Genomic DNA, 12,819 nt, shown 5'->3' on the forward strand with positions numbered 1-12,819 from the left:
TGTTATAAAAACTGCTCAGTTCAAGACCTTCAAAATTATACCTCATTTCTAGGTTTCTGCAGATAGGCGTAAACATTTGTAATGTGTATACAAATCTATAAAAATTGCCTATCAATAAGTTGTTGCTGCTGCTGAACGAGTAGTTCTTTTGCGTCGTCCTCACTGCGGAAATAATTTAAAATGCTTCTTTTGCTTTCGTTTATATACTCAACGAGTTTCGTTTCATTTCTTGAGTTGAAAAACACGTTCAAAACATTTCGGCACATGCTTAGGCTAGGTTTGTTAGGGAACTCGGAATATTAGAGTGGGCTTGGTCGAACTCCTACTATTTAACACGACATAAACGAACAGTGTCACAACTCTCCATCGCTGAAAATGTAAGTGAACATCAGGACGAAATCTCGAAGAATTCACTCACTGGATATGAATGCAGTTCCAATTCAGATGTTTATGGTTTCGTTGGAAGCGACTGTTTGAATCCACTTGTAGGATAAGTGTTGTTATTGTTTATTGATATTTCTGACTTTGAGCCAGAGGCCGTTTTAGGGTCTACACGCGCAGGACTCCCTCTCCAGCCATTGTACAGTCTTAGACAAAAAAAAATATATATGACCGGCTGCCATACCCTAAGTCCCCTTCGGAAGACTTCGGTTGATTCCGTGAGAGCTTACTTTTCAATTTCTGATGAACGACTCCGCTCTGTTTTTCCTTTGTTTTGTTTGTTTGTTGCCTTTTCTGTCTGTTTATAGGTCACGTGTTATGAATAATCTATAACAAAGATATATTCAAGGAGTAAATTAGGTGCAAAATAAATATTCTTTTCCTAGTCGTGTGAACCAGACGCTGCCCGAAGTGGACTTAGACAAATTCACGCTACAGGAGAGCGGCCATTTTTTGTGTCTAAGGCTGTACATGAAATATAACAATAAAAATATATACACACATATGAGACTATTTCAGGCATAAGTGCCAGTAGGTGTGTGAGTGCAGTGACTGATTCCTTTTATTTCGGTGTAGGCCTAATTTGCGTTATTTTTAGGGGGTTAGTGAGTAGGAATATAATATACATACAGTAAGTGTACATATAAGGAAGGGTCGGGCTGGGTGGCGCAGTTAGTATAGCGCTGACCTGTGCCCAAGGTTGCAGGTTCGATCCCGACCCAGGTCGATGACATTTAAGTGTGCGTAAATGCGACAGGCTCATGTCAATAGATTTACTGGTATGAACTGTAAAAGAACTCCTGCGGGACAAAATTCCAGCACACTGGCGACGCTGTTATAACCTCGGCAGTTGCGAGCGTCGTTTAATAAAATATTTAATATTTACTAGCCGTACCCGTGCGCTCCGCTGCACTCGTTAGAAATAAATATAAAGTAATTACATAATTAAAATAGGACATTTGATCCAGGGAACATTCGTGTTTGATAGAAGGATAAATCGTCTAATATGTTACTTAATTTAAATTGCATCCAAATAATTAAAATGCGATCATTTTGGTCCAGAGACCACTCATTGGTGCAATGACAACTCCTTTAACATGTTTCTAATTTTTATTACATGCAACCATAGTTTAATGAACATTGACATCATTTAGATTTAATGTGTATACTTTATTTTACTTGTTATAGGTTTCCATTGAATTATGGTAATAACTTAATTTTAACCCTTGTTTTCTACGTATTCAGTAAATGGCGTTTGGCCCACTATGGTTCTGAACCCTTCAAATAACTTATATTATATTATATTATATTATATTATATTATATTATATTACATTACATTATATTATATCAGAAGTTACTGTAATAACATTATAGCATTATGTCCATCTAGAGAAACTACACTTTCCAATGGTGAAATAATAATTAATTATACAAATCGGTTAATTTAGCTTCCGATATTACTTCATACAAACACAGAAACATTCTCTGTAGGCTGTCTTTCATAGCTTTCGATTGTTGCTGTCCAAGGCCCCTTATAGACGAAGTCATTTGTTTTTTATTTCATTAAACGGCCTCAGATGACAGTTATTTTAATTTTAAAACTCATTCATCTCATTAAATATCAGTCCCATCAAAATTTTTCAAGGAATAAAACTTATCGGACATTATTTTTAAAGAAACTTTTGTTATGTAACATTTTTCACAAAAATCAATAATAAGCGAGATATTTCGATTTATTTAATTCAGGCCCCCTTATAACCCCCCTTTTAAATAATGTATTTTGAATGCCATACTCGTATAGCCTAAAATCTAAGTTACAACGAACATAATTTATATTCCAATTTTCATCGAAATCCGTTCATCCATTATCGCGTGAAAAGGTAACAAACATACAGACAGACAGACATACAAACAAAAATTTCAAAAAAGCGATTTTCGGTTTCAGGGTGGTTAATTATATATGTTAGGACCAATTGTTTTTGAAAAATCGAAAATTACCGGAAAAATTTCGGCTACAGATTTATTATTAGTATAGATTTATTTATTACTAGCTCCGCTGCACCCGTTAGAAATAAATATAAAGTAATTACGTAATTAAAATAGGACATTTGATCCAGGGAACATTCGTGTCTGATAGAAGGATAAATCGTTTAATATGTTACTTAATTTAAATTGCATCCAAATAATTAAAATGCGATCATTTTGGTCCAGAGACACTCATTTGGTGCAATGACAATTCCTTTAACATGTTTCTTAATTTTTATTACATGCAATCATAGTTTAATGAAGATTGACATCATTTAGATTTAATGTGTGTATTTTATTTTACTTGTTATAGGTTTCCATTGAATTATGGTAATAACTTAATTTTAACCCTTGTTTTCTACGTATTCAGTAAATGGCGCTTGGCCCACTATGGTTCTGAACCCTTCAAATAACTTAAATTATATTATATAATATTACATATTATATTATATTATATTATATTATATTATATTATATTATATTATATTATATTATATTATATTATATTATATTATATTATATTACATTATATCAGAAGTTACTGTAATAACATTATAGCATTATGTCCATCTAGAGAAACTACACTTTGCAATGGTGAAATAATAATTAATTATACAAATCGGTTAATTTAGCTTCCGATATTACTTCATACAAACACAGAAACATTCTCTGTAGGCTATCTTTCATAGCTTTCGATTGTTGCTGTCCAAGGCCCCTTATAGACGAAGTCATTTGTTTTTTAATTCATTACACAGCCTTAGATGGCAGTTATTTTAATTTTAAAACTCATTTATCTCATTAAATATCAGTCCTATCAAAATTTTTCAAGGAATAAAACTTATCGGACATTATTTTTAAAGAAACTTTTGTTATGTAACATTTTTCACAAAAATCAATAATAAGCGAGATATTTCGATTTATTTAATTCAGGCCCCCTTATAACCCCCCTTTTAAATAATGTATTTTGAATGCCATACTCGTATAGCCTAAAATCTAAGTTACAACGAACATAATTTATATTCCAATTTTCATCGAAATCCGTTCATCCATTATCGCGTGAAAAGGTAAGAAACATACAGACATACAGACAGACAGACATAGAAACAAAAATTTAAAAAAAGCGATTTTCGGTTTCAGGGTGGTTAATTATATATGTTAGGACCAATTGTTTTTGGAAAATCGAAAATTACCGGAAAAATTTCGGCTACAGATTTATTATTAGTATAGATAAGGAACGGCGAACGGGAGAAGAGTTTGGAGCAGAAGATATCAAATAATAGACAACATTAAGGTGTATGGATTATAGGAGGAGATTAAGAGGAAGGCATAAAATAAGAAAGAGTGGAGAATGCTGGGTTTGCAATTAATGACAGTTGGGCAGAACACTATGCACGTATAGAAGTGTCAATTGAAGTGCTATGACTGGCTGGCTTTACGAGAGCTGGAGCCGGGACGGGTCCGTGAACATTATAATGTAAGTAATGTTTTGACCCATTGTGTGCCCTATACATGCGATGTAGCTCTCTTTGATAGATGGTGCCTTGGTGAGTCGCGGGCGGAATCCGCGATTGCAACAGAACTCAAGCACTTGAATTGCGTACAGATGCCATCGATCTGAGGAGGCGGCATATTAGCAGGGAGACGGGAAGGCGTTGCAGACTTCGTCAGAAATGGATGGCATAGCCGAATCGATAAGATGACACCAAACAGTGAATCACGTGCTTGAAGGGCGGTCCTACGTATTAATACTTCAAAACCATCCCAATACAAGGAAGTCGCACAATAAGATTAAGGCTGCGGTGCTTGCATAGAGCTCTCCTCCTGAAGTAAAAAAAAAGACAAGGTTCACTGTATTTTCGGCAAAACTAGGCAAATCAACCTATTCAAACTTAGGTCTACCACTAACTGTCCACACCTATGGAGTAACGGTCAGCGCATCTGGTCGCGAAACCAGGTGGCCCGGGTTCGAATCCCGGTCGGGGCAAGTTACGTGGTTGAGGTTTTTTCCGGGGTTTTCTCTCAACGCAATATGAGCAAATGCTGGGAAACTTTCGGTGCTGGACCCCGGACTCATTTCACCAGCATTATCACCTTCATTTCATTCAGACGCTAAATAACCTAGATGTTGATAAAGCGTCGTAAAATAACCTAATAAAATAAAATAAAAACCACTAACTACAAAACTTCGTCGCATATGATCTTCGATTGAGATATTTTCACAATTAAAGTTGAACGCTGAACCTACATTTTCACATTGCGCAACTCATCTCGCCGGTAAGCATCAGATATTCCAAAATAAAAGCGCAATCTCAAAAAAAAAAAAAAAAAAAAAAAGCTATTAGGTTTGTACCAGCATGGTTCGGAATCGATTCTGAACTGCCTGCTTATGCGCAGTAGCCCAATGTGTGTTCCAACAAGACTAGAACTGATTCCGAACCGATACTGAACTCCCAGTTCCTTGTTCCAACGTGCTTCAGAACTCGTTCGGAACGAGTGAAATTGGTTCTCGACTGAGAGCAGAACTGGGAATTCTGAACTGTTGACGCATGCGCAGATGAAGTTAGGTTAAAATGCTCCGAGACTAGGCAGGTTAAAGCAAAAAATTGTCGATCATCAGTGATTTGGAAGGTGATAGTGATATACTTTATGACGAATTAAGTTCGGAAGATGAATATAATTTTAATATGAGAAGGAACTCCGAAGGTCTTGAAAGAACAGCTCAAGAAACGTTCCAACAACGTAAAATCCCAAACTAGTTCTGACATCGTACACAACTGGCTCATGCGTCGAAAGAAGTTCGGTATTATTTCGGAACGCGTTCTGAATTGCTTGCTGAAACAAACCTATTATAATTAGGTACTGTACCAGTTTGTTAGAAGCCGCATATAAAATAAATCCAAATAATAAAAATAAGGTTACGGCTTTGGGAACTTAATTTTATCATTCAGTTAATTTGAAGAAACTTGTAGATTTCATTTCTGCCTAATATTTTCTATTATTATTTAGACGAAAATCAAGAGATTTTCTCCTCAAAAACGACCGCTAGTGCCAATATAACCGTTTTTAACAAACATAGACCTAATCATAAAAATATTCAGACCAAAGATTAGAAAGGCTTCAAATGCTTTGACTTCTCAAGAAAGTAAGCCAATAGTATGCTCACTCTAACGCGGTACGCGGGAGCGACAGCGAACCTTATAATCCTGCGATCGCTGCGAAATTCTTCGGTGTCTTCACACCAAAGCGGAAAGCAGTCGCGAATAGGTATGAATTCTTCTGATGAAGAAGTACTTCTGCTTCTTGCAGTTTCTGAAGATGATCACAGGTTCGTTCATCTACCATCATCACCACCACTACTTACTGCACCCGCTGTGGCGTTCACTGATTGTGAAAAATTTCTATAATTTTTTAACACACATACTCTAATAAATATTTAACAATAACAGTGTAGCCACGCGCCGTGGCGTCGTGGTCTAAGGCATCGTGCCTAGGACTCGCGTTACGGAATGCGCGCTGGTTCGAGTCCTGATAGGGGAAGAAATTTTCTGAAATTTCGGCCAGTGTTTGAGACCGGTGCCCACCCAGCATCGTAATGCACTTTGGGAGCTATGATAATTAGCGAAATCCGGTTACGAAAGTCAGCTATAACGGCTGGGGATGATCGTCCTAACCGCAAGATATCTCCAATATATTCATTTATAACTTATTCACAAACAACGCATTACAATGAAAAAGCATACATTTTAAAATTAAATTTAGATACCAGCAATGGATGAAATATTGTATAGTACATGAGAGTAAACAGATTTTATGCGCTCGTGGAAATTATCACCCTCGGCTTCGCCTCGGGCGCCAAACTTTCTACTTGTGCATAAAATCTAATTTTAGTCTCTATAATAGCTTTCAAGGAATCTACAAGATCTGGATTCATAATTGATCCCACTATGCGTTTCGAAACGAATGAGGAACAGCCGGCAGAAGTGGATAAGGAAAAAAAGAATATCTACAATTCCACCATTTCCTATTACCTCCAAAACTACCTGTTAAAACAGCTTGAAGTAATCAGATTTCTGGTTGGAGCAAGAGGTTCCGCCACTCTCTTAATGTAAGTTGTGTTTAAGAGGCTTGGAATACCTGCATCTATTATTCCGATTGTAACCTTAGCTGCATTGAAAGGATCAATTGCTCTATTAAATCATCATCTATATTCAAAATGAAACTAAGTTCATTAGTACTATTTACTTTTTCGTAATAGGGACTACTTACGTTTCTCCAAAACTAGGTATATTTTCACTGATCTAAAAATGTATTTGCAGCTTGGTACTTATTAGGAGTTTCTTTTGTCAAAACGTCAGTGGTTCAGTGAACTTTTAAACATTTATATGCTTAAGTACTCTTTGTCCCTTGTGGCAGCTCACGAATGATGAGAAGATTTCAATAGATATTATGGTATGTATATATATAAGTTATATATAATATATATATATATATTATATATACATACCATAAATTACTGTTACCTATCCTTAAGCCTACTGTTAAAGAGTTGATAATGGTAACGAGATTTCAGCTATTAAATTAACCTACATCATAGTGTTGGAAATATTATAGACTAATTGCTAAAGTCAAATGGCTTGAGGGATCATCGTGCTAATCACACGATATTTCCATTCTAATTGGATGATCGTCCACCTCTGCTTAGACATGTGGACGTGAGGCCAGCAATCGGCTAGTCGAACAGTTAGTAACATGCCCTTACATGGTGTAGCGCCATAGGCTATATTATTATTATTATTATTATTATTATTATTATTATTATTATTATTATTTTATTTATTTTTTTTTTTTGCAAAAATGCAACTTTATGCAAGAGTGGGTAAAATTATAACACGATCGTACGGAGTTTTCTAAGACTCACAAGTGCAATAATTTGTGACTAGATGTCTTTCTAAAAATTAGAAATAAACGTAATAATTACTAAGACTGGATTCTCCAGTATTCTGGTAACACTTGGGCACATGCAAGTAGCCAGCACGAAAAAGACAATAATAGAACCTAATGCAGAGAAAGAAAAGGCCACTCATGCCTGTTATTTTCAAATAGCTCTTTCTCGGAAACCACTGAGAATAAGACATGTTTATAAAATGTTTTTTCTTTAGAATCACTCATGCCATCATCTCTCAACGTATGGCCCTTTACTACTAAATCAGCCTACTCTGTACAGGGCGCACAATGGGCCAAGGTAAGCTAAGTGCAAGGACCCGTCCCTGGTCCAGTCCTTGAAAAGCCGAGCCAACACTGACTACTCAATGCAGAGGATGCAAATGAAAAATATTGGCGGTTAATGTAGCGCGGTGTTTTCATCTCAAACTCAGATTTATCTGCTGGTGCTGGATATTTTCAAAGAAATAATTGAAACCTATTTTACTAGTTTTACCATGACGAATAGCGTTATGGTTTTACCATTAATCTCAAGACTGAAAATGATAATGATGTAAACGCATTTACCAACAGTCCCAACAGAATAGCCATGACCCCCTCTCAACCTCTGTGTGTTCAGTCCCGTGCTGTCCGCTCTGCTTCTTTTCTGGGTCAAGACTTCGAAGCCGCGGGCCCAGTTCCCATGAAAAGAAATTAAATCCAGTGATATGATCAGAGAGCGGCAACTCGTGCCAAGGTGGTGGAGGAGTGAACAAGCCAGGAGAAAGTGAGAAATCTGGCTCGGTCGGTCGACAGATTATAATTAACAGCTTGGATGGACCAACAGGCCTAAGTAATAATCTGAATGCGTGATCTCCAAGAGGTAGGTACGTGAGGATACTCAATTGATTTTTGATAATTAAATAACAATATTATTATTTTACATAGGTATCGATATTAACAATTACGTTGAACTATCGAATCCGTAATGTGAGACAATGGAAAAAAATGCGTAGAATTTATTTTTACTGAATGTTTTCGTTCTTATTGGGAAATATGTTGTAATAACACAATAATATGTATTCTGAAACTTAAAAACTTTATCTTTCTTGATAAAAAATTCAAATAAAATGTAATATAATTCCAAAAATGCCACGTGACTCAGAAATAGTCATTGATAATATGACGTCGTAACCCAACACAACTATTTCCAAGTCAGTCGCGGCTAATCAATCTTTCCTGCATTCTTATCAATTGCTTGTTCATGTTGTAGTGTAGTCCGGTATCTGTTCCAGCTGAAAGGTTGCACACAAAGAAAGCTTATGGCTTTTGTATTGTGTCCAAGCTTTTTCGCCCCAACGGCGAATACTTGACTTTGCGTCATTCACCCAATCGTCCCCATTTAAGTGCGACGCGCCGAAGCTGTAGTTACGTTGTCCTTATTGCACCATAGGAGGCGTACTACATATCACCCCGTGGTGACTAATGGAGCAGTGGCGGAATGCCGGTAGGAGAAATGGGAATATTCCGCGAAAACCTACACTAAGCACGTTTTTTTATCCACTACAAGTTAGACTTGGACCCGCTTGGATTCAAACCCGACTTACCAATGTGGAAAGCGACGTATTTGTCATTTTCGCGATTTGTTTTGATCATCTGACAGCATTATCCCAACAATAAACTGTATCAGAAATATTTAGGCCTACTCGACTTATAGTGTGAAACGTTCAAGTGGAACCCTATACGGATAAAATTGTCCCGTTTTCTTGTAATAAGATGACGATACTCGCGGTTCCATTCCTGTTTAGAAATGTAAGTGGTTTTCCACTGATCCGTCTAGCTATATTCACTTTTTATTTAAATGTGCCTCGGTTAAAACATAAGTAAACTAATTAAACTGAAAGTACAGAGCAAACGGCATCACAATTAGGTACACACACCTGGCTAAATGAGTGCACTGGTTTTACATTTAACATGGAGGCATAGCGAACTCTGACTGTCATTAAATTTACTTACTTATGGCGCCACCCCTATTTGATTGAGTCATGGAAATATTGGGATATAATATGGGTTGTTTACATGAATATAAACTAAAATACATATACTGTATTTTATTACTTCAATTCAAGTATAGACACTTCACGAAATCATAGGAATATTTTTAAAACTCCTCCCACTTTTTCCGTGATGCGACAGCCCATGAAGGGACAAGATCGAACAGTCGACTGCTGACCTCACGTCTATATTAGATGTGGGCTGTGACACAGTTTTGCCGCCACAGCTCCGGAAAAATAGCTGTGATAGATAATAGCGATTTTGTTGCATTGTGATTTTTATGTTCGGATGGTTCTTGGCGATTGCGAATATTGTAACATCCTGGCATTCACAGAGTCATTCAGTAAAGATGATGGCAGGCAATACATGCCACTTTTCAACGGTAATTTCATCATCAGCCGTAATATAGAAGTTTCCTATTGCTGTTGAGTCCCAGCTTGTCTGGGTTTTTTAAGTATTCAATTCGTGGTCATTTTAGAAAAATTAAAGAATAGGCCTATAAAGGCCCGCTCCCACGAATCGAATCGAAACGAAAAGTCTGCTCACATCTAGTGGAATCGAACCGAACAGTACTTTTGTGTTTTTTCATAGAAAAGAGAATAATTCTACATAATATTTATTAATTTTTCTTCGTTCATATTGCATTGTGATTTTTGTACACGTACTATTTCAGCAATAACTTTCAATAGTAAACAAATTAAGCCGTTAAGAATGGATGTGGTTCATTTGTTTTTTCTCGAAAGCTTCACGAGAACTTACGATCATACCCGAAACAAGAAATTCTATTCCGGCAGTGGAATAAATATTCTAGCTCATGAATTCTGTTCTGTTCGGTTCGCTTCGATTCGATTCGACGCGCTGCTTTCTGCTATCTTCCATTTAAATAAATTGTGAAAAGAAATTCTGTTCGATTCGATTCCGCTAAGTGGCAGCGGGCCTTTACAGTTCTTTGCAAGGGGAATGTATATCGGAACAAAACCGGAATAAATCCGAACATTACAATCAAAAGGCATAATACAGCCCGTAATGTACAGAACACAAATCTTCGTTTTGAGACCCAGACCGTGATCAGTGATGTGTTCGGTCTTTTCTTTCACATATTCCATAACATTCGATTATTTGAGATTGATAGAAATCAATAATGAGAGTTAAATTTTTAAATTCTTCTAAATTAATGGTCTTTAGCGATATGAACTATATAAATTAGCAATATATTTAATCAGATCATTTCAGTGTTTACCATCTCGAGCCAACAGTAAGTTGTTTATGTTCAACTCTCTTCTGCGAATCTAGTCTTTCAGGTAAAGCTCCCTGTAAAGCAGATTTGAATAATTTCAAGGGAAAAATTGTTCCAGGGCCGGGTATCGATCCCGGGACCTCTGGTTGAACGTACCAGCGCTCTACCAACTGAGCTACTCGGGAACTCTTCCCGACACCGTCTCAACTTTTCCCTTTACATCCATACAACTCGCGTGGGCTGGCGAAACGCCAGAGACCCACATCGAGTGCACACAATCTCTGTGTGACTTGGAATTGTTTTCTGTTAACATACACAGTATATATTATGCAAATCTAGTCTTTCAGGTAAAGCTCCCTGTAAAGCAGATTTGAATAATTTCAAGGGAAAAATTGTTAGGAGGCTGCGAGTTGTGTGGATGTAAAGGGAAAAGTTGAGACGGTGTCGGGTAGAGTTCCCGGGTAGCTCAGTTGGTAGAGCGCTGGTACCTTCAACCAGAGGTCCCGGGATCGATACCCGGCCCCGGAACAATTTTTCCCTTGAAATTATTCTCTTCTGCGAGTTCAATATTGATATACCGCTGCCATGTCTTGTATATAAAAAATAGTGATTAGCGCGGCGAGCTTACTAAAAATAAACCACACTCTGATGTGTTATCTGCAATGTGCCTCAAAAATGTTTACGAAAGTGTGTCATTCATGAAAGAATATAGACATAGACGATAGCGAGTGCGTCAGTATCAAAGAGTTGCCCTCATTAACCTCTAGAATAGTTAATTAGATCCCAGATATGTTGTCCTTCAAGTTAATCTCAGTGTTGCCAACTGGACGGAAATTCCGTCAAAACTGACGGAATTTCAACGTAAAGGACGGGAAAAGAATGGCTTTGACGGGTGACGGATTTTTTTTTTGGCGGAAATTATGATTTACATCGTCTATTTTACTTTTTAAGCTGCTGTCATTTTATTTGTTTAATTTTTGGGGATTTTACTTTTTCATTGAACTGTGCCATACCTGTTAAAGAATCCCCTGTTTCAGATTTCCTCGTAGTAATCAAGTGAGAGGTTGACGAATTAATATTTTAATCAAGATTGGTAAGTTAGTTGTGTTAAAATTTGCTTTTTATTTGTCTTACAGAGTGGGTCTAATTTTTTTTTTTTTTTTAATTTTGACGGACTCTGACGGATTTCCAGGTGTTATACTGACGGGGATACAATTTGTGTGTTGGCAACACTGGTTAATCTTCTGACTTGCAGTTGTTCGTACTCTATAGAGCTGTCATATACGTACTGTACGTCAATCACCATACATACATACATATAAATCACGTATCGGTCTGAGATGGCGATTTCTCGGGACTGTAATTTTGGAACTAGTCTCCTGAGTCCTGAGACATTTGTTGTTTCATTTTTAAAATTCAATATAATTCTACACTTAAAAAAAAGTCATTGACACGAGGAAAAATGCTGAAAAAATTCTGCAGGATACAGTTAGGGCACAAATGCAAGAATATTATACTATACTTTCGATCTCTGTACATACATCTTATACCATAATCATGTATGAAGTATGGTATAGTATAGCCTACTATACTCTCAGAACTGAGGAAGATAGTCATAGTCGGAACCACTGACAAACCTGTCGAAGCGACAAAACCACAGGTCTGCAAATCACACTCCATCACTAGTCTACATGCTCTAGCAGAGGTGAATGATCATTCACTAGTGCAAAGGTAACGTTTGGTCAGCACAGTGACTCCCTCCCCAGCCGTTATAGCTGGCGTACGAAACCGTATTTCGCCACTTACTGTAGCTTCTCAAATTCATCACGATGCTAGATGGGCACCGGTCAAAGTTTCACAGAAAAATTCATTTTTCCATTAGAACTCAAACCAGAGCTCATTCTATACCGCTAGTTCAAGACACGACTCAGACAACGTAGCTACAGCGCAAAACACTAGGCTATAATATTATTAGAGGAAAATAAATATTAAAATAAAACTCATAACATATAAGCCATGCATGATTAATGCTTCAAGAATAGCCCAGAACAGCTTATTTTGTGGCTATGGCGATTCGAATTTTGATGGAAATGGAGCAGTTATTCTCTTTTGTGAAATTAGTTGACATACAATAAATTG

The 12,819-nt window shown here is 36.9% G+C and overlaps 1 protein-coding gene and 1 non-coding gene across 3 annotated transcripts in view; one reads left to right on the forward strand and one right to left on the reverse strand.

Annotated features, from left to right (window-relative positions):
- Nucleotides 1-12,819, reverse strand: part of eys (eyes shut) — a 109,263-nt gene that overhangs the window by 58,228 nt on the left and 38,216 nt on the right. The gene's annotated exons all lie outside the window — the stretch shown is intronic.
- On the forward strand, nt 11,136-11,208 carry TRNAK-CUU (transfer RNA lysine (anticodon CUU)). The gene has a single exon. It is a non-coding gene; the product is annotated as a tRNA-Lys (tRNA).

The sequence above is a fragment of the Periplaneta americana genome, chromosome 3 (genome assembly GCF_040183065.1).
Source record: "Periplaneta americana isolate PAMFEO1 chromosome 3, P.americana_PAMFEO1_priV1, whole genome shotgun sequence".
In the NCBI taxonomy this organism is placed as follows: Eukaryota; Metazoa; Arthropoda; class Insecta; order Blattodea; family Blattidae; genus Periplaneta; species Periplaneta americana.